At 38.9% G+C, this 19,679-nt stretch overlaps 1 long non-coding RNA gene across 1 annotated transcript in view; it reads left to right on the top strand.

Annotated features, from left to right (window-relative positions):
* LOC133241969 (uncharacterized) overlaps positions 1–18,912 on the top strand; it is a 257,961-nt gene extending 239,049 nt beyond the window's left edge. The window contains exon 4 of the long non-coding RNA XR_009734732.1: positions 16,739–18,912. This is a non-coding gene — a long non-coding RNA (uncharacterized LOC133241969). The remainder of the gene's footprint in view (positions 1–16,738) is intronic.
* The last annotated feature ends 767 nt before the right edge of the window (positions 18,913–19,679 follow it).

The following is a 19,679-nucleotide window of genomic DNA, read 5'->3' as shown; positions in this document are numbered from 1 at the left end:
ATCAAGACCACTATGAGGTACCATTTCACACCAGTCAGAATGGCTGCGATCCAAAAATCTACAAATAATAAATGCTGGAGAGGGTGTGGAGAAAAGGGAACCCTCTTACACTGTTGGTGGGAATGCAAACTAGTACAGCCACTATGGAGAACAGTGTGGAGATTCCTTAAAAAACTGGAAATAGAACTACCTTATGATCCAGCAATCCCACTGCTGGGCATACACACTGAGGAAACCAGAAGGGAAAGAGACACGTGTACCCCAATGTTCATCGCAGCACTGTTTATAATAGCCAGGACATGGAAGCAACCTAGATGTCCATCAGCAGATGAATGGATAAGAAAGCTGTGGTACTTATACACAATGGAGTATTACTCAGCCATTAAAAAGAATACATTTGAATCAATTCTAATGAGGTGGATGAAACTGGAGCCTATTATACAGAGTGAAGTAAGCCAGAAGGACAAACACCAATACAGTATACTAACGCATATATATGGAATTTAGAAAGATGGTAACAATAACCCTGTGTACGAGACAGCAAAAGAGACACTGATGTATAGAACAGTCTTATGGACTCTGTGGGAGAGGGAGAGGGTGGGAAGATTTGGGTGAATGGCATGGAAACATGTAAAATATCGTGTATGAAATGAGATGCCAGTCCAGGTTCGATGCACGATATTGGATGCTTGGGGCTGGTGCACTGGGACGACCCAGAGGGATGGTATGGGGAGGGAGGAGGGAGGAGGGTTCAGGATGGGGAACACATGTATACCTGTGGCGGATTCATTTTGATATTTGGCAAAACTAATACAATTTGTAAAGTTTAAAAATAAAATAAAATTAATTAAAAAAAAAAAAAGAATGGAGGGTTGCTGATAATAGGGAATAAAGCCTAACAGAGCTGTATCTGTTGATGAGCTCATCAGCAGAAACATGCACATCAGTGTCTCTGGATGATCTTCTGCCATACTGTAGGGCAAGATGAAAGCACAGTTGGACAGCAGCCTACTTGGGCATAAGCCCAGAATCATATAACCCCTCTAATATGTTTGATAAGCCTATTTTTTAGTCTCTGAAGACAGAGTTAATAAGTGGTCATAACCAGATTATGCTAGATAGCATTAAAAAAAGAAATAAGCTCAAACTGGACCCATCTGAAGAGGGAAAAGAGGATGAAGAAGGAAGAGGTGGGGAAGGATAAAGGGAAGAATAAAGAAGAAATGATGACTTCTTAAACACGTGTTGCAGCCAAGAGCTGTGGAAGCTTCTTTCACTTCACCCTATGTGGAATTGACCACCAGTGCCCTCAGGCCCTTATTAAGTAGCTTCTGAGGGAGTTCCAGAATAGCAAATAAATGAATGTAATAATATTTGAATGAATTTGCATAGCTTGTTGGAGATGCTAAATGCTTAAGTCTTTATACTGCATCAGTAATACATGTGAAAAGCCTCTTTTCTCAACCTTGAAATCGTTCGTTATGTAACAGTTGTAGTGAAACCTATCTCATTTGGATTTTGCTGACTGACCAGATCGTTTTTCCTGGTAGTTTTGGTTTACAGTGTTTTGGTAAGAGTATAAGAATTGAAGGTAGTATCTAGGGTATTGTCATTGGTTTCTTACTTAAAAAATGTACTCACTTGATCTAAGTTTGACTAAGAAAGCTAACTCTCCATACCAGGGTGACCATACATCTGTTTGCCCAGGAAATTCCTGGCTCATGCCTGTTTTCCTGATGTATGTGTTAGTAGTATCTTCTTTCACTCCTAAAAGTGTTGTGACTTGGAAACAAATTGTATTTGCCCTAAATATCAGTACCACAGCAATCCTGATCCAACCAGCATAGAAAAAAAAATCTGTAAAAAACAAACACGAATTCTCCTGCTTTGTTGTGAGGCTTAATATAGGTTCTTTTTGATCCCTACTCACCCAGATAGGAGATCATATTGTTAACTTATACTTCAGTTGAAACATTTTGGCAGAGAGGTGAAATTGCAGTCAGGTTGTATTCTTTCTGGTGATCTAGGTGAATGTAGGTGGTGTAGAAGGCCTTGAGGAATGGATGAGTAGCACGTCTTTTGTTCAGTTCGTGACTATTAGTTGCTTTAACTTGGCTTTTGGTGGCAATTGGATAGCTATTGATTTAAGCTTGAGCTATCTGGCAAGTGTCTCACCAGTAGAGGTTTTATATTACTGAATGAAGCAAGGTGCATGAGTTTAGTTAATGGGAATTATTTAATTTAGGATTAGATCTGGCTGCCAGTAGCAGAAAATCAAAACTCCAAGGCAGCAGCTTACAACTACAAGAATAATCTCAGTCATCTGAGACATTGGAGCTAGGTCTTACAGAGCTGTTAGGATGTTCCACGGTCTTAAGCCCCAGGATCCTTCTATCTTGTTGCTCAGCTGTGTGAAGTGTTTGTTCCCAAAGTCTCTACGTATTCCTGGATGGTTGCTTCACCTCGAGATAATGCACCCTCATTCCAGGCTGTAGGAAGTAAGAAAGGGGCAAGGAAGGGAAGGGAATGGCCCCTTCTTTTAATGGTACGTGTTGCTGTGAGAGGACGCATATACTATACGAGCCTGACACTTGGATTTTTGCCATGACCTGGCCATTTACAACCAATGAGGGTATATAACATTTATTTTATAAAGAAGTATATAAAAAGAAGGGGGTTCTATGGCTGGCCAAACAGATATTGCTAATAATAGCTGATTGTGGGTCATGTTTGGCAAGAAGGTAGGACCTCAAACAAGAGTTAGGTAGACAGTATGGAATCAGAACATGGACAGACACATTGACGGTAGAATAGAACATTGCTGAAATAGATCTATGTATGCAATGAACTTTGACATATAACAGAAGTGATTTGGCAGATCACAGGGAAAAAAGGGAACTATCCAACAGGTGAATCTGGGAAAACTACATATAGGGAAAAATGAAAATTGACGCTTACCTTATACTGTATTTTAAAAAGTCAACTTTAGAAGAATTAAGAACTTGTATGCTGAAAGCAAAATTTTAAGACTTTCAAAAGAAAATGTGGGTGGTTATGTTTCTTACTTTGGAGTGAGAAAATAGACCTAGCCATAGTATAAAGGGTTGATAAGTTAAAGATGTTGATTATCAATAAACAGTACAGGCAAAATTGAAAGACAGGTTACATAAGGATGGAAAATAAGTATTGGGTGGTTAGCATGCTGTAAGGTATACAGAGCAGAAATATAATATTGCCATTCTCCCAAATCATCCCCCCCCCCCCACAGAGTCCAAAAGACTGTTCTATACACCTGTGTCACTTTTGCTGTCTCACACACAGGGTTGTCGTTACCATCTTTCTAAATTCCATATATATGCGTTAGTATACTGTATTGGTGTTTTTCTTTCTGGCTTACTTCACTCTGTATAATAGGCTCCAGTTTCATCCATCTTATTAGAACTGATTCAAATGTATTCTTTTTAATGGCTGAGTAATACTCCGTAATATCATATAAGAAACGAATCACCAGTCCAGGTTCAATGCAGGATACAGGAAGCTTGGGGCTGGTGCACTGGGATGACCCAGAGGAATGGTATGGGGAGGGAGGTGGGAGGGGGGTTCAGGATGGGGAACACATGTACACCCGTGGTGGATGCATATTGATGTATGGCAAAACCAATACAATATTGTAAAGTAAAAAAAAATAATAAAAAGAAATATAATGTACACGTGAAACACATAATGTTATAAACCAATGTTACCTTAAAAAACTTTATGTATTTGTTTTTTTTTTTGTTTTTTTTTTTCATTATAAGTGAATGGAGAAACAAAGAGGACTAAGCATTTCAGAGAAATGGCAACATGGCTAATAAATAGGAAGAGATAAGCCCACAGTTCCTTAGGGAAATGCAGATCAGGACCACAGGGAGAAACCATTTTACATGTATTTGAATGATAAAATTTAGGTAGCCTGCAAATGCAAAGTGCTAGGGAGAATGCGTATGTGAGTTCTCTTTTACATTGTTAGTGGGAATATAGCTTGCTATAGCTGCTTTGGAAAACAATTTGGTTATTATTTTGTAAAGTCAAGCATTTGCACATCCTATGACCTAGCGTATTCCAAGACAGATTTTAACACATGTACCTAAGGAAACGTGTAGTGGCATTGTTTGTAATAGCAAAATTTGGGGAATCTACTAAATGCCCATTAACAAGAAAATGAGTAATGGATGGTTTGTGGTATGGTCACATAATGTGATATGTCAGTGTAAAGCAATGTGAATAAACCTTCATGATATGATACTGGGGATAACTATAGCATTTACTTGGGCTTCCCTGATGACTCAGATGGTAAATAATCTGCCTGCAATGCAGGAGACCCAGGTTTGATCCCTGGGTCAGGATGACTCCCTGGAGAATGGAACGGCTACCCACTCCAGTATTTTTTGCCCCAAAATTCCACTGACAGAGGAACCTGGCAGGCTATTGTACATGGAGTTGCAGAGAGATGGACACGACTAAGCGACTAACACATCCACTTTTTAGAAGACAGCATAGAATATAACAACCTTTTTGTAAAATGAAAAAAAGGAAAAATATTATAAAGGAATACACATATCATACTTGATCAAATTAATAAAGTGGAAAAAGAATAATAAACATAAAATTCAGGCTAGTGGTTACCTTCAAGGTGCCATAGAGTGTGGGTTAGGGGAGAAATACAGGTAAGATCCAGTTTCAGGTTTGGGCAGCAGGTTCATGGATATTTAAGACACTAAAACAGATGAATAATTTGTAAAGCAATCATAGTATAACCTGAATTAGGAACTAGGATTAATTAAATTCTGTACACCCGAAGTTTAAGAAAAGTCCCAAACAAATACCTTGCCATGACCTGTAAGCTGCTATGTGACCTGGCTTTTGGCTTGCCTTCTGATTTAATTTCCTTCCTCTCTTACCCTGTATACTCAGCTTTCAGATCAGATCAGATCAGTCGCTCAGTCGTGTCCGACTCTTTGCGACCCCATGAATCGCAGCATGCCAGGCCTCCCTTTCCATCACCAACTCAGCTTTAGCAAGGTGCTAAATTACTACATTGCTTTTTATATCAGTCCTTGAAACTCTTTCAGCATGCTCCTACTTCAGGGCCCAGAATATTCCTCTCTAAGTTATCCACATGTATTGCTCCCTCATGTCATTCAAGTCTATACAAATGTCTCAGCAAGGCCTTCTCTGATCCTTCAATCTGAAGTGCACCCCTATTAGGCTATCTCTACACCTTGGTCTGGTTTTCTTCATACCAGATACTAAGTGATATATAATATATATGGAGTTGGCCAAAGAGTTCATTTGGGGTTTCCATAACATCTTAGGGAAAATCACTAATGAACTTTTTGGCAAACCCAGTATGAAGTTTTTATTGTTTAACTTTCCCTACACTGAAGATCCACGTAGGCAAGGCCTTTGCTTTGTGCATTGCAGTATTGTTTCATCTACCTCCTACTAGTCCTTTGTCTCCAATGTTATTTCCTCCAGAAAACCTCTGACTCCTCTGGATTAGTGTTTCTCTTCTGGGCTCCATTTTTTGCCCCATGATGACTCAAAAAAGAATTTTCACAGTCCTTTATGATTGCCAGTTTACCTGTCTGCTTTTGCACTAGATTTGTTGGTGCTTTGAGTACATTGACCTGATATATATGTTTATGTGTATGTATGTATTTAACCCTAAGCATTTTAGTGTCTATCACATAGTTGTTCAGTCGCTAAGTCGTGTCCAACTCTTTGTGACCCCATGGACTGCAGCACACCAGGCTTCTCTGTCCTTCACCATCTCCCGGAGTTGGCTTAAACTCATGTCTATTGAGTCGGTGATGCCATCCAACCATCTCATCCTCTGTTGTCCCCTTCTCCTCCTGGCCTGAGTCTTTCCCAGCATCAGGATCTTTCCCAATGAATCAGCTCTTCGCATCAGGTGGCCAAAGTATTGGAGCTTCAGCTTCAGTATCATTCCTTCCACTGAATATTCGGGGCTGATTTCCTTTAAGATTTACTGGTTGCATCTCCTTGCAGTCCAAGGGACTCTCAAGAGTCTTCTCCAACACCACAGTTCAAAAGCACCAATTCTTGGTATATGTTCAATAATGATTATTTAAGAAACAATAAAATAGGTGGAAGAGTAGTCAATCAAGTGAGTGAGCCAGCCTCAGGGCTGGGGTTGGCTTGCTAGATAAATGAAGAGGGAGATTGGCCACGTGGAAATAATATAAATTGTAATGGAAATAGGAGAAGCTAAGATGTCTTTTGTGGGTGAGACTTAGTTGTGTTTCTATAAGAGCCTTCTTTTTATGTGGACTGCAGTGAGCTTTATCACTTTAGTGTGCTGTCTTAAGAGATGCAACAGGCTGGATATATGTATATATTATCAGGAGAGAGAGAAATCCAGGAGCTTTGTAATCATTCAGCATTTCTACAGTTATAGTTCAGGGGAAAACTCCTGAGCATATGGTACTTCCAAGAACTTTCAAGATGCTAGAAGAAGACTAGCATGATCATAATTGGATTCTCTGCTACATGCATTTCAAAGTGTCAAATATTTGTTATATAGTCTGTAGGGTATAAACTTTCTATTTACTGAGATATAAAGTTTACTGGGCTAGTTGAGTCATTTTCTCTGCCTCTTGACCTTTTTCTCTTGTGAATATTCCAGAGATGTCCATTGCCAACAGATGTTCTCAGTGGCTTCATGTTTTCCAAATCAAATTACTTTTTTCTGTTTTCTGGCTTAGTCATTATGGAATCATCTTTTTCATCATTATCAGCATTAATGCTGTGCCATAATTATGCACATAATTGAATCACTTACCCGCTCACACAGATAATTGCATCAATATGCCTTCAGCTTTGCCAATTACCAAGTAAGATACTTGACAGCCATATGAGCGTATGAGTGAATTACTGGCACTGCTTTAGTCTATATGATGAAGCAACTTCAGAGTTCATGGTCTGCATGTGATTATATGCTATGAGTTGTTCATTAAATAGATATTGCTCTCTTACTTATGAGTGGGCTGTGTCCAGAGCATCCTGAAACTCCTGGTTGTGTTTATGGCAGTATGGTCAATGACTTGTACCTGGAGGTTGTGCTTAGTATCTAGACAGTGAAAACAAGGTGCTAATTATACCAAGGGAATAGATTTTATTTCTACAGGTGAGTGAACTCCTTATTCCTAGTCATGAGGTGTACCCCTATTTCAGTAGACCCTGTCTTTGGCCCCAGATACAGCCCTAACTGTAACCATAACTTGAAGATGCTGACAGTCCATGCAGATTAATATAAACACATCTCTCAAGGATAGAATAGCCTGACAAACATGGAGACATGATGACAGAAATTTTGGAAGCAAGGGGTATGCTAAGACCCAGATGAGCACGGACATTGTCTGATCAGGGATTTCTGATAGATAGCATCTTCTGGGGTCACTTCTGAGATTCAAGAAAGGGACTTTAGTTTGACAACAAGATAAGGCCAAAATTTTCTGTTGATCAGGAGTAAGGTGCAGGGGAAAATAATAGGAACCATTACTTGATGTGGTTTTCAAAGTGGAGCCTTGGTTATGTAATGGTGAGGAGCTGGCTGGCAGTGGCTTACCAGAGCTGATTGTGTGAACTTTTCTTGTGGACTCCTTGTCCAGTGGTCTCCCACTGTTGCACGAAGGGGGACCCCTTCCAGGGCCCAAGAGTGGGCTCTTGTCTAATACTCAGAAATGAATTGTCTGAGGAGACACATGTGTTGACAAAGCAAGAGACTTTATTGGGAAGGGGCACCCAGGTGCAGGGCAGGAGGGTAAGGGAACTCAGGAGAACTGCTCTGCCACATGGCTTTCAGTCTTGGGTTTCATGTGATGGAATTAGTTTCTAGGTTGTCTCTGGCCAATCATTCTGACTCAGAGTCCTTCCTGATGTCACGTACAATACTCAGCAAAGATGGATTCTAGCTAGGAGGATTCTGGGAGGTTGTTAGGATGTAAGGCTTCCCTGGTGGCTCAGATGATAAAGAATCTGTTTGCAATACAGGAGACCTTGGTTTGAACTCTGGGTTGGGAAGATTCCCTGGAGAAGGAAATGGCTACCCACTCCAGTATTCTTGCCTGGAGAATTCCATGGATGGAGGAGCCTGGCAGGCTACAGTTCATGGGGTCGTGAAGAATTGAACATGACTGGGTGACTAACGCTTTCACTTGGTAGAACATATGAACTGTTATCTCTTGTTGATCTTTCCCAAATTCTTCTGGTTGGTGATGGCTTGTTAGTTCCAAGTTCCTTACCAGAAACTCCTTTCATAAAATAACTCATGCAAATGGTAACTGTGGTGTCTGGCCAGGGTGGGCAGTTTCAGTCAGTGCTTTTCCCTAACAACATTAGTTGTTTGACATCAGCTATGATGAGAGTATTTGAATCATGAGGATGAGCAAACAATATAAATTAAGGCATAAAAAATGTTTTTTAGAGAGAAAGTTTATCACCACACTAGTAGTAACAGGAGTATGCTAGAAGCTGGTGTCTTTTATTGCATTCTTACTCTGTGCCAGGCATGTGCACTAAGTCTCCCACCATCGCATATTTTTGGGTGAGGAAACTGAGGCACAGAGGAATTTAGTAAGAGTTCAGTCCCTAGACTGGGGCTGTGTGATCAGAATATGACTAGTTCAGTTCAGTCACTCAGTCGTGACAGACTCTTTGTGACCCCATGGACTACAGCATACTAGGCCTCCCTGTCCATCACCAACTCCTGTAGTTTACTGAAACTCATGTCCATTGAGTCGGTGATGCCATCCAACTATCTCATCCTCTGTCATCCCCTTCTCCTGCCCTCAATCTTTCCCAGCATTAGGGTCTTTTCTTTTTTTTAAATTTTATTTTATTTTTAAACTTTACAAATTGTATTAGTTTTGCCAAATATCAAAATGAATCCGCCACAGGTATACATGTGTTCCCCATCCTGAACCCTCCTCCCTCCTCCCTCCCCATACCATCCCTCTGGGTCATCCCAGTAGTCAGTTCTTTGCATCAGGTGGCCAAAATATTGGAGTTTCAGCTTCAGTGTCAGTCCTTCCAATGAATATTCAGGACTGATTTCCTTTAGGATGGACTGGTTGGATAGATTGCCTTGCAGTTGAAAGGACTCTCAAGAGTCTCCTCCAACACCACAGTTCAAAAGCATCAATTCTTCGGCGCTCAGCTTTCTTCACAGTCCAAGTCTTAGATCTATACATGACTACTAGAAAAACCATAGCCTTTACTAGATGGACCTTTGTTGGCAAAGTAATGTCTCTGCTTTTTAATATGCTGTCTGGGTTGGTCTTAACCTTTCTTCCAAGGAGCAAGCATCTTTTAATTTCATGGCTGCCATCACCATCTGCAGTGATTTTGGAGCCCCCCCAAATAAAGTCTCTTACTGTTTCCATTGTTTCCCCATCTATTTGCCATGAAGTGATGGGACTGGATGCCATGTTCTTAGTTTTCTGAATGTTGAGCTTCAAGCCAATTTTTTCACTCTCCTCTTTCACTTTCTTCAAGAAGCTCTTTAGTTCTTCATTGCTTTCTGTTATAAGGGTGGTGTCATCTGCATATCTGAGGTTATTGATATTTCTCTTGGCAATCTTGATTCCAGCTTGTGCTTCATCCAGTCCAGCGTTTCTCATGATGTACTCTGCATATAAATTAAATAAGCAGGGTGACAATATACAGCCTTGACATACTCCTTTTCCTATTTGGAACCAGTCTGTTGTTCCATGTCCAGTTCTAACTTTCTTCCTGACCTGAATACAGATTTCTCAAGAGGCAGGTAATGTGGTCTGGTATTCCCATCTCTTTCAGAATTTTCTAGTTTGTTGTGATCCACACAGTCAAAGGCTTTGGCATAGTCAGTAAAGCAGAAGTAGATGATTTTCTGCAACTCTCTTGCTTTTTCCATGATCCAATGGATGTTGGCAATTTGATCCTGGTTCAACAGTATGTGAATCATGAACTTCCAGATGTTCAAGCTGGATTTAGAAAAGGCAGAGGAACCAGAGATCAAATATGACTAGTAAAGGTGTATTAATGATGGGATGCTTGAATATGAAACTAGGTTTCATAAAAATAATTTTTATGATAAAAATCCTTAGGAGGTTTGGGTCCCATAGAACTAGAGCAGGCTGGACCTCTTGGTTCTCCCAAGAGGAGCAGAGCAGAGCAGAGCATGTCTTAGGGAACCAGGCTAGTCATGGGTGTAATATTCTAAGTAAAAATATGTCATCTTGACTGCATCCTCTTGTCTGAAAATTTCCCAGGATTCACCATTCTGAGGTAGGAGAGCAGTGCAACGAGCATAGGTCTCCCCTTCCACACTCTACGTTTTTACTCTAAGTAATGATTTTTCTACTTGTAATCCCTTCTTAGCAGTCTGTCTCCACATCACACTCATGACTCTCTAATGGATCCTAGAGTTCTAGAGAATAAAATGTATGTACTTTTCACAAGCTGGGTTTGAGAACACGTCCTTATTTCTTCTATGGCACATTCCCCATTTTTATAGCCAGAAAGAACCTTCAAGATGGAGCTATCTTGTTTTATTTTCTTATAGCATTTTTTTAAGTCCATTATTGCAGTCCAGACACATTACTGGCAACAAGATTGAATTTAATTTGTCTTACATTTATTTCCCAAAGAGACAAAATAACAAAAAGAAAAAAAAATGTATTAAACTGTGTAAATCCAGACATAAAAATATTTAATAAGTCCTGACCAACTATTGGGAATTGTAAATGAGTTTTGTGGTGTGAAATGTCTGCAGATTAATGTAAGCTTTATTTAAAACAACTTGTTTTTTTTTGAACCCTAATATTTTTCTTTTACTTTACTGTAGCAATTCACAGCAAGTCAACTGCAGGAAGATTTAGCAGAGCAGTAATATCCTTTCTATTACGTTAGACACAATGGGTAACCAAGGTCTTCCAAGAAATCATTTTTCTTCTCTGCAATTGGTCCATAATTTCATATAAATCTGAGGATAAATAGATAAAAATCACAATTTTAGAAAGTGTAGGCTTAGTGCATGTAAATTTGTTTTTAGTTTTGGTTGATTTAGCATTTTACATACCATACAAGTCCCCATCGGAGAAGGCAATGGCACCCCACTCCAGTACTTTGCCTGAAAAATCCCATGGATGGAGGATCCTGGTAGGCTGCAGTGCATGGGGTTGCTAAGAGTCGGACACGACTGAGCGACTTCATTTTCACTTTTCACTTTCATGCATTGGAGAAGGAAATGGCAACCCACTCCAGTGTTCTTGCCTGGAGAATCCCAGGGACGGGGGAGCCTGGTGGCTGCCATCTATGGGGTCACACGGAGTCGGACACGACGGAAGTGACTTAGCAGCAGCAGCAGCAACAAGTCACCATGCTATACAGAATGAGGATTCAGCTGAGTTCAAGAGAGGTAGTGATATTTAGATAGCTTAATGAATATGACCTGTATTACACAGACACAAAATCCCCTTATATCTGTGATGTTTCAGACCAAAAGTAGAAAACCTTCCAACCCCGATGTACCAAAGTTTGAACTCATCTGTTGGAACATGTATGTATGTGCATACATGTGTTAGAGGAAGGGGATTTAAGATTGAACACCATAGAATAAAAACCCTTTGTATCAGGAAGTCGTTGCTGTGTAACAAAACACCTTACACATTGGTGGCTTTAAACAGGAGCTGTAGGCTTGTCAGTAAATGGTGGAGCAGTTAGTCTGGTCTCATTTATGCATCTGCAATTATCTGAGTTTTCTGGAGGTTGGATCATTTAGGATGGCTTCAGCTTAGATGACTGGACTCTTTTCCACTTTCCCTTGCATTGGTGTGTTCATAACATGATGAGGGTCTACTAGAGAAAATATAAATGAGTGAAGACTCCTCTTGTGTCACATTTGCTAATATTCTATTTGGAAAGGAAGTTACAGCTCCAAACACAAAATGAAGGCATGGGGAAGAACACATGGCCTCAAGTAGGCACATACTACAATGTCCCATAGAGATGTATATGGATTTATTGATGGGTGAAGTATTTGAGCCATTTTTTTTTTTTCAATCCATCTACTGTGTTCTTTAAGTATAAAGAACTAACATCTAGGGGACTAAGTATAAAGAATTAACATCTTTTAATTTTTTAAATTTTATTTGTGCTAATATTTAAAAGCTATATTCATATACTACAAATAGACATAACTGAATCAATAGTGGGCATCAAATGTAAATAATGAAAAAGATATGATGTCTGCAAAATTTCTAAGTAGATCCAAAAAGAATGGTTAGGAATTTACTGTTGCTTTGAAACAGAACTTTAATTTGAAAGTATTCTCTTATATTCTTTTTAAAATTAATTTTTATTGGAGTATAGTTGCTTTACAATTTTCTGTTAGCTTCTACTGTACAGCCAAGTGTTATCAGCTATATGCATGCATATATTCCACCCCCTTTTTAAAATTTTCTTCCAAAAAAGGTCACCAGAGGGGATTGAGTAGAGTTTGAAATGGTAAAATCTTTTGAAGCAAAGTTGGTGAGGATCCATGGACGTGGTTGATGGTTCATATACCAATGAAAATCAGCTTCCATCTTGTTTTCAATAAACATGAAACAGGTTGCTGATGCTTTGAGAAGTGAAGTGTGTTATGTTCATAATGAATACTACTTGGGTTAAAATAAGAGAACCATAATGTCCAGTACAAGGAAAGAAATTATCCTCTATACTTTGCATTGACCATGGTGTTGTTTGTCTATAACTTTAAGTAACATTTATATCTCACCTATTATGTGTCACAATTTAGGAAGGACATTAGTGAACTGGAGCATTACCAGAGGGGGACAAAGGGAATAGTGAGGAATCTGAAAGCAATCTAGGAGGGAGTGGTTGAAGAATTTGATGACTTATGGTCTATAAAAGAGAAGACTTAGAGGGGATATAGACAACATATTAAAATATGTAAAGGGTTGTCACATGGAAAAGGTATAACATTGGTCTATATTATTCTGGAAGGCAGAGCAACCTATTGCCTTTGGAATAAATACCAAGCTCTTAACTGTGACCTACAAGGTCCGCCGTGATTTGCTTCTGCCTATTTCTTGCCTCATTGCCTGCATTTCCTTCTTGCTCACTGCTGTCCAGGTACACTGGCGCCTTGCTATTCTTTGTGCACAATAGTTGCACCTCTACCCCAGGGCCTTGTTACTTGCTGTCTCTTATTCCTCCATGTAAAACTCTTCCCCAGAATATTTGCATAGTTCTCTCCTACTAGTTATTAAGGTCTTAGCTCAAATGTCACCAGCTTGGAGAGATCTTCCCTGACCAAGAAATCCCTATGACTTCTACTTTTTGTTATTTATTACAGAACATTTTTGGTCTTATTACTGTACTTGCTTGCTTGGTTGCTATTTATGTCCTTACAAATTGAAAGGAAGCTCCCTGAGATTAAAGATTTTTTCTTTTGGTCTTGTTTCCTGCTCTATCTCCATCATACCTAAATTAGTACCTGGCACATGGTAGGTTCTCAATAATTGTCTATTGAATGAATTAATAAATTAATAATTTCACAGGTGTTTCCTGGGGTATCTTGTGAAGTAATGGGTTTCATCTCTGTAAGTGTTTAAGTAGAGGTCAGTAGAGGTTGGATGACCATCTATTCATAAGGTCCTACACTAGCTAGTAATGTTGCCTTGATGACCTCTAGGAATCCTTTGGACTCAGATATTTTATGATGTCTGATATCTTGTGAGAATGCTGTATTATAATATCTACAACCTAGTATTCATTCAGATTCATTATATTGAGGATTTTAAGATTAATTTATACCATATTTTAAAAGGTATACCATAATGTTTGTGACAAATTTTGTAAGATCAGTGTATCACCACATGAGACACACTGAGATTTATCCACAGTTATGATCTGTTTACTTTTTGCTAACTTTGAGCAGTCAGAGAGTTGAGTTAAAGCCAGTGCAATATGGGGCTATAGGATTCCAAATGAACTCTGTGTTGATGGTCTTCTGTTACACTCTTCTTACTTTCTCCTGAAGGAAAGCCTTCATGAGAACATTAGAATCAGCTTGACCTTGAAGGGTTGGGCAAACTTTGGATTATAGGAAACATTTTAGGCTGGGGGAGGAGCCTGAATTAAGGCATGGCCATGGCAATGAACATAGGATGTATATCAAAGAAGTGAAACAGCCAGCTTCATATGAACAGGCAATATGTTTTCAAACAAGGTGGGGAGATGGAACAGGATAAGCAAAGTTAGCTTGACTCATAGAGAAGCTTGACTACCAGATTAGGTTTGAATTTTATCTGTAGAGAGTCTTGTGTAAGGGAAGGATGTACATCTTCAAGCCTAGCTAAGAATTCTGCATGACATGAAATCTAACTCCAACTTATTTTTTTTTTTTTTTGGAAGGGGATGGTGAGACCCAGAGAGAATAAATATCTTGCTCATGTTTACCCAGCCAGTTTACAGCATAGCTGGGAAGAGAACTGAAGCTTTCTGATTACTAGCCCAGTATATTTTTCCATTATATCATGAAAGAGATGAGGTCAGAATGGTACTTGAACTTTTAGGTATTACGTACTTATTTAAATGGGCAAGTAAAACATTAGACTGAATTCCTTACTAACAGATGTTCGGAAGTAACTCCTGAGGGCTGTGGGGGTAACAAACACCTGGTAATGACTGCTTTGATAAAGAGCTGTACCACAGGGCACTGTGTTCCTCTGCAAACACGAAGACCTTCTATACTGTATCAGCTGTGGGTGGCCCAGCTGGGGAGATGATTAAATTTAGACATTAGATGGGAATGATCAAGTACCAGTCACCACCTGCTCAGTGGTTTACTTTAATTTCCAAATGCTGCACTGGCTAGAATCCCTCTGTTTTAATTGATGGATATTCTATTACTTGACGGCCCAGTGCACTCCATTTCCAAAGGCCATCACTATCCATCACTGCTTTGGGTTAGACTAGGGCAATTCATAGTTGTTAGAGCCGCCATTTTGATTGGGAAATCCAGACTGGGGACATGGGTGACATGGTAACTGTTCAGGCCGAAGTTTCAGCCTCACGATTGATGTTTTCTTAAGGAAAGGAAACTGGAACTACTGCTGATGCTCCCTGGGGGTTCTATAGAAGCTATTCCTTGTGACATACCCTACTACCCTTCCGTCAGTGAATTGCTCTGAATTTACAAACTTTATTGCTTTAGAAGCTTAGAGTCAGGCAGACTTGGTTGCAAATCCTTGTTCCACCATTTACTAGCTGAGTAACTTTAGACAATTCACCAAACTCTTGTTTTCTCAGCTATATAATGAAAATAATAGTATTTATCTAATAGAGTTTTCTGGGGGTATCAGATGACATTTCTATGTATGTGGTATTCAAATTACCATTACAACTGTAGTCAGATCAAATTGAAACTAAACAACCTTGTCTTTGTAACTTACATTCTCATAATGGTAATCTTGTTTATCCTGTTGTATAAAATAGGACCTTGAGAGAAAGGGATGCTGTGTGCGTTAGTTTAGATACGATATAGTGAATAAATAATCCAAATCTGATTCAAAAGGTTCTGTCTGGGAAAGGGCAGGTGTGGATATAGTACTATATGGGGATCCTAGGTAGTCAAAAAGTAGCATGAGGTCACATGTCATGAAGATCTGTGCCGAAAGGGAGATTAGTGTAGAAAAGACCCAACAAATTCTACAATGAGAAAATGCTTTTAAAGTCTATGATAAGTCTTTTTTTTCAGGCAGGCAGAAAAGAATACTAGGTTGGGATTTATGAACCCTGACACTCAGTCCTGATTCTGTTATTCACTAGCTTTGTGATTTTATGTAAGTCACGTAACGTCTGTAGACTTCAATCTCTTCATCTATAAAGTTAGTGTTAAACTAGACCAGGAGTTGGTAAATATGTCTCATAGCTAAATCTGGCCTTTTTGTACAACCTGCAAGATAAGGATTTTTTTTTAAAGATTTATTTTAAAAATAAAAAGCAGAAATATTTGAGAGAGAGCTGAGTGGTCCTTGAAGCCTAAAATATTTACTATCTTGTTCTTCACAAAGTTTGGCAATCTCAACTGGACTCAGTGACCAGTTGGGTCATTTTCAAGGTTGACAGTCTACAATTCTAGTACTTGGCTGATTTGTTGTAGTTTCAATGGACACACTTTTTTTCACTTTCAACTTTTACATTTACACAGCATGTACATAATCCATTGAATAATAGACTGTTAGAAAATAAATGGCATTTAGCAGTCACTTCATCCAGCCCTTCATTTTCAGATAAGAATGTTGAGGGCTACAAAATTTATTTTGTCATCATCTTGTATCTTACTAGTGGCAATGAAGTGAAAGTCGCTTAGTCGTGTCTGACTCTGCGACCTCATGGATCACATAGTCCATGGAATTCTCCAGACCAGCATTCTAGAGTGGGTAGCTGTTCCCTTCTCCAGGGGATCTTCACAACCCAGGGATTGAACCCAGGTCACCTGCATTGCAGGTGGATTCTTTACCATCTGAGCCACCAGGGCAGCCGGTATGAGTGGCAGAACCAAGACCAAAACCTGGATCTTTTCATTTTTATGTAGTCTTTTTTTTGTATTATACTCTCATACTTCAACAGCACTCATTTCAAAGCTCTTAACACTTTCCCATCTTCTGCCTTCTTTACCCACCAGATCGACTCCTTTACTTTGCTTCTTGCTGCTGCTACTAAATATTGGTACCATCTCTACACCATACAAAGACTGCTGCTGCTGCTGCTAAGTCGCTTCAGTTGTGTCTGACTCTGTGTGACCCCATAGACGGCAGCCCACCAAGCTCCTCTGTCCACAGGACTCTCTAGGCAAGAATACTGGAGTGGGTTGCCATTTCCTTCTCCAACAAGGACTGCTATAAGACTACAAAACATGAGAGTAACGTGTAGATAAGAGCAATTAATGAATATTTTAGTGTGTTTGATATTATATAAATTTTACTGTCAGCATTAAGATAATCTGGGGGTAAAGTTTTGAACAAAGTAAGGCTGAAGAAAGCTAATGGACTGTGATGGGTAAACATTGCTTTGATATATATTAATATGCTCAGCTGATATTTATACTGGAAGTAAATAACATGACAGAAAATATACATCACATTTAATTTTACATAGTGACAGGAGATTCAGCTCAACTAGGCTAGATACTTAACTTCTCTGTTATCTGCACACTTCTTCCTGTCCCAGAGAAAACAACTCTGTAAAGTCAGCTAGATGTGGCCCTGGAGGGAGCTACTGAGAATTCGGTTATCAATCTTATTTGAAGTCACTGTTTTGCTATGCAGCCAGTAAATTTCATTGCTCTTTTAGGTCTGTCTGTCTTCTGTATTAGATGTCAAGTAACTAGCTTTTGGGAAAACTACTGTGAGGCATGTGTTCAAATTGCTATGGAAATAAAAATAGGGTCTTCACTGGATACTAAGGTCCTTGAAGGCAGAGACAGCATCTTCTTTCTTACTGTATCCCATAGATATGCTTTCATTTAGGCTTGGTTTGATGTTGGTTGAGTTACAATCCTTGCAACTGCAGGAGCTTCCCCAAAGGGCCTGCCTCATTCCTTCTAGCTTTATCTGTACTTCTGTGTATTTTAGAAACTCCTGGGATCACTGAAACCCTCACTGATCCCTTCCCATCTCAATTTACTGTCCTTTGCTCACAATTTCATCTTTCTCCACAAGATTTTTTTAAAGTGGAGTCCACTTGGTGTTTTTTATTCTTCTCAATGTTAGGCAGAAAAATATTGAATTGATTTGAATTTAAATAGCTAAATACATAACTGTGTGACATTTGTTATTGAAAACTTTTGTGTAGGTCTTGCTTTCTAGCTTGATTGAAGGTCAGTTATCAGTTTTCAGTGGTCATAAATGCAAATAGAAGTTAATAGCATAGTTTGGATTTCTCCAGGCTGCACCTAAAATATAGTGCTCCATGAGCACTGGATGAGGAGTGAGAGGACCAGGGTCTTAATCTGGTGGCTAGTATGACCTTTGGCAAATGAGTTGATATCTTAGTGCCTCATCTATAAAAGGATGGAGTTAGAAGAGGTAATCACTCTGGTGACTTTCCAGTTAAGTCATTTGATGACTCACCAGTCCTCTTGTAAGAAGCAAGCTAGTGTAATCCAGCAGTCAATTTGAAGGCTAAATCTGACCCCCAAACCTGTTTTTGTACTGTAATCAAAGAGTTTTTTTTTTCATTTTAAAGAGTTATAGAAACAAAAACAAGAATAGTATGCAACAGAGACTTATGTGGTACACAAAGCCTTATCCAAACCACTTACAGAAAACATTCGCTGACCTCTTGTATAAGGGATGTGAGCATAGCCACTGTCCCACCTCTATCTTCTTACCATTTCAATCACCTAAGGTATATTTTGACATTTTCTGTGCCCTAATCTCTTCTTCTACAAGATGAATACAATAATTGTGCAAATATGGTTGTTGTGAAGATTAAATGAGTTTATTGAGGGCAGGAGGAGAAGGGGGTGACAGAGGATGAGACAGTTGGATGGCATCATTGATTCAATGGACATGAGTTGAGCAAACTCTGGGAGATAGTGAAGGACAGGGAAGCCTGGCGTGCTGTAGTACATGGGGTCGCAAAGAATTGGACATGACTGAACAACAGCAACAAATATTTTTAAAGAATTAGGAAGTCCTGCCATAGAATTCTTAACAAATGCCAACTTTTGTCATTATTTGTATATTCCCTCACAGCTGGTAATCAGCCAATTGAAAAGATGGAGATTATGGAGGGCAAATAAGAGAACTTTGAACCATGATATTTTAGAATTGAAATGGGACTCCCACACCATCTAATCAGGTCATTTTTTTTTTCAAATTAGTTATATCTTTTATATATATATATATATATATATATATATATATATTATTTTTGACTTTACAATATTGTATTGGTTTTGCCATATATCAACATGAATCCACCACAGGTATACACGTGTTCCCCATCCTGAACCCTCCTCCCTCCCTGTCATTTTTATTAGAGGTGCTTTAACAGACTCAGGAAAATCAAGTGATTTATCCACAGTCAGAGAGTTTGTGGCTGGCCGATTCTGTAAAGTTTTCTTTGATAAAAGAGTCACATCATGATTCTTAACCTTAGACCGAGACTCAGGAGCTCATTTATTTTTAGCTTTTTGTTATGAAAGAAATTTAGGCTTATAGAAAAGTTAGACAAATAGTACAAAGAATTTCCATATACCCTGCACTCAGATTTGTATTCCCAAATGTTTGTATTACTCTCTGTTCCTGTAGATAGTTATAGATAAAAATGCTTTTCCCCTGAACTGCTTAAGAGCAAGTTACAAATATGATGTTTCTGTTTTTCCTAAAATCAAGGAACATTATTTATGTGACCATAGAACAGTATCAAAATTTAAAAAAAAAAAAACAGTATTATTTCTTCTGTAATCTTTATTCAAATGTTGCCAAATGTCTGATCAATGTCCTTTTATAGCAAAAGCATTTCTTAATTGGATCTTTGAGAGTACAAATTTAGTTTTTAATAGGAGAACATTTCCCTTGTAGATGTTCGAAGATTCCCTAATAAAATGTATTTCTGAA

The sequence above is a fragment of the Bos javanicus genome, chromosome X (assembly GCF_032452875.1).
Source record: "Bos javanicus breed banteng chromosome X, ARS-OSU_banteng_1.0, whole genome shotgun sequence".
Lineage (NCBI taxonomy): Eukaryota > Metazoa > Chordata > Mammalia > Artiodactyla > Bovidae > Bos > Bos javanicus.
Note: the sequence above shows the minus strand (reverse complement) of the source record. Positions and strands in the feature narration are given on the sequence as shown.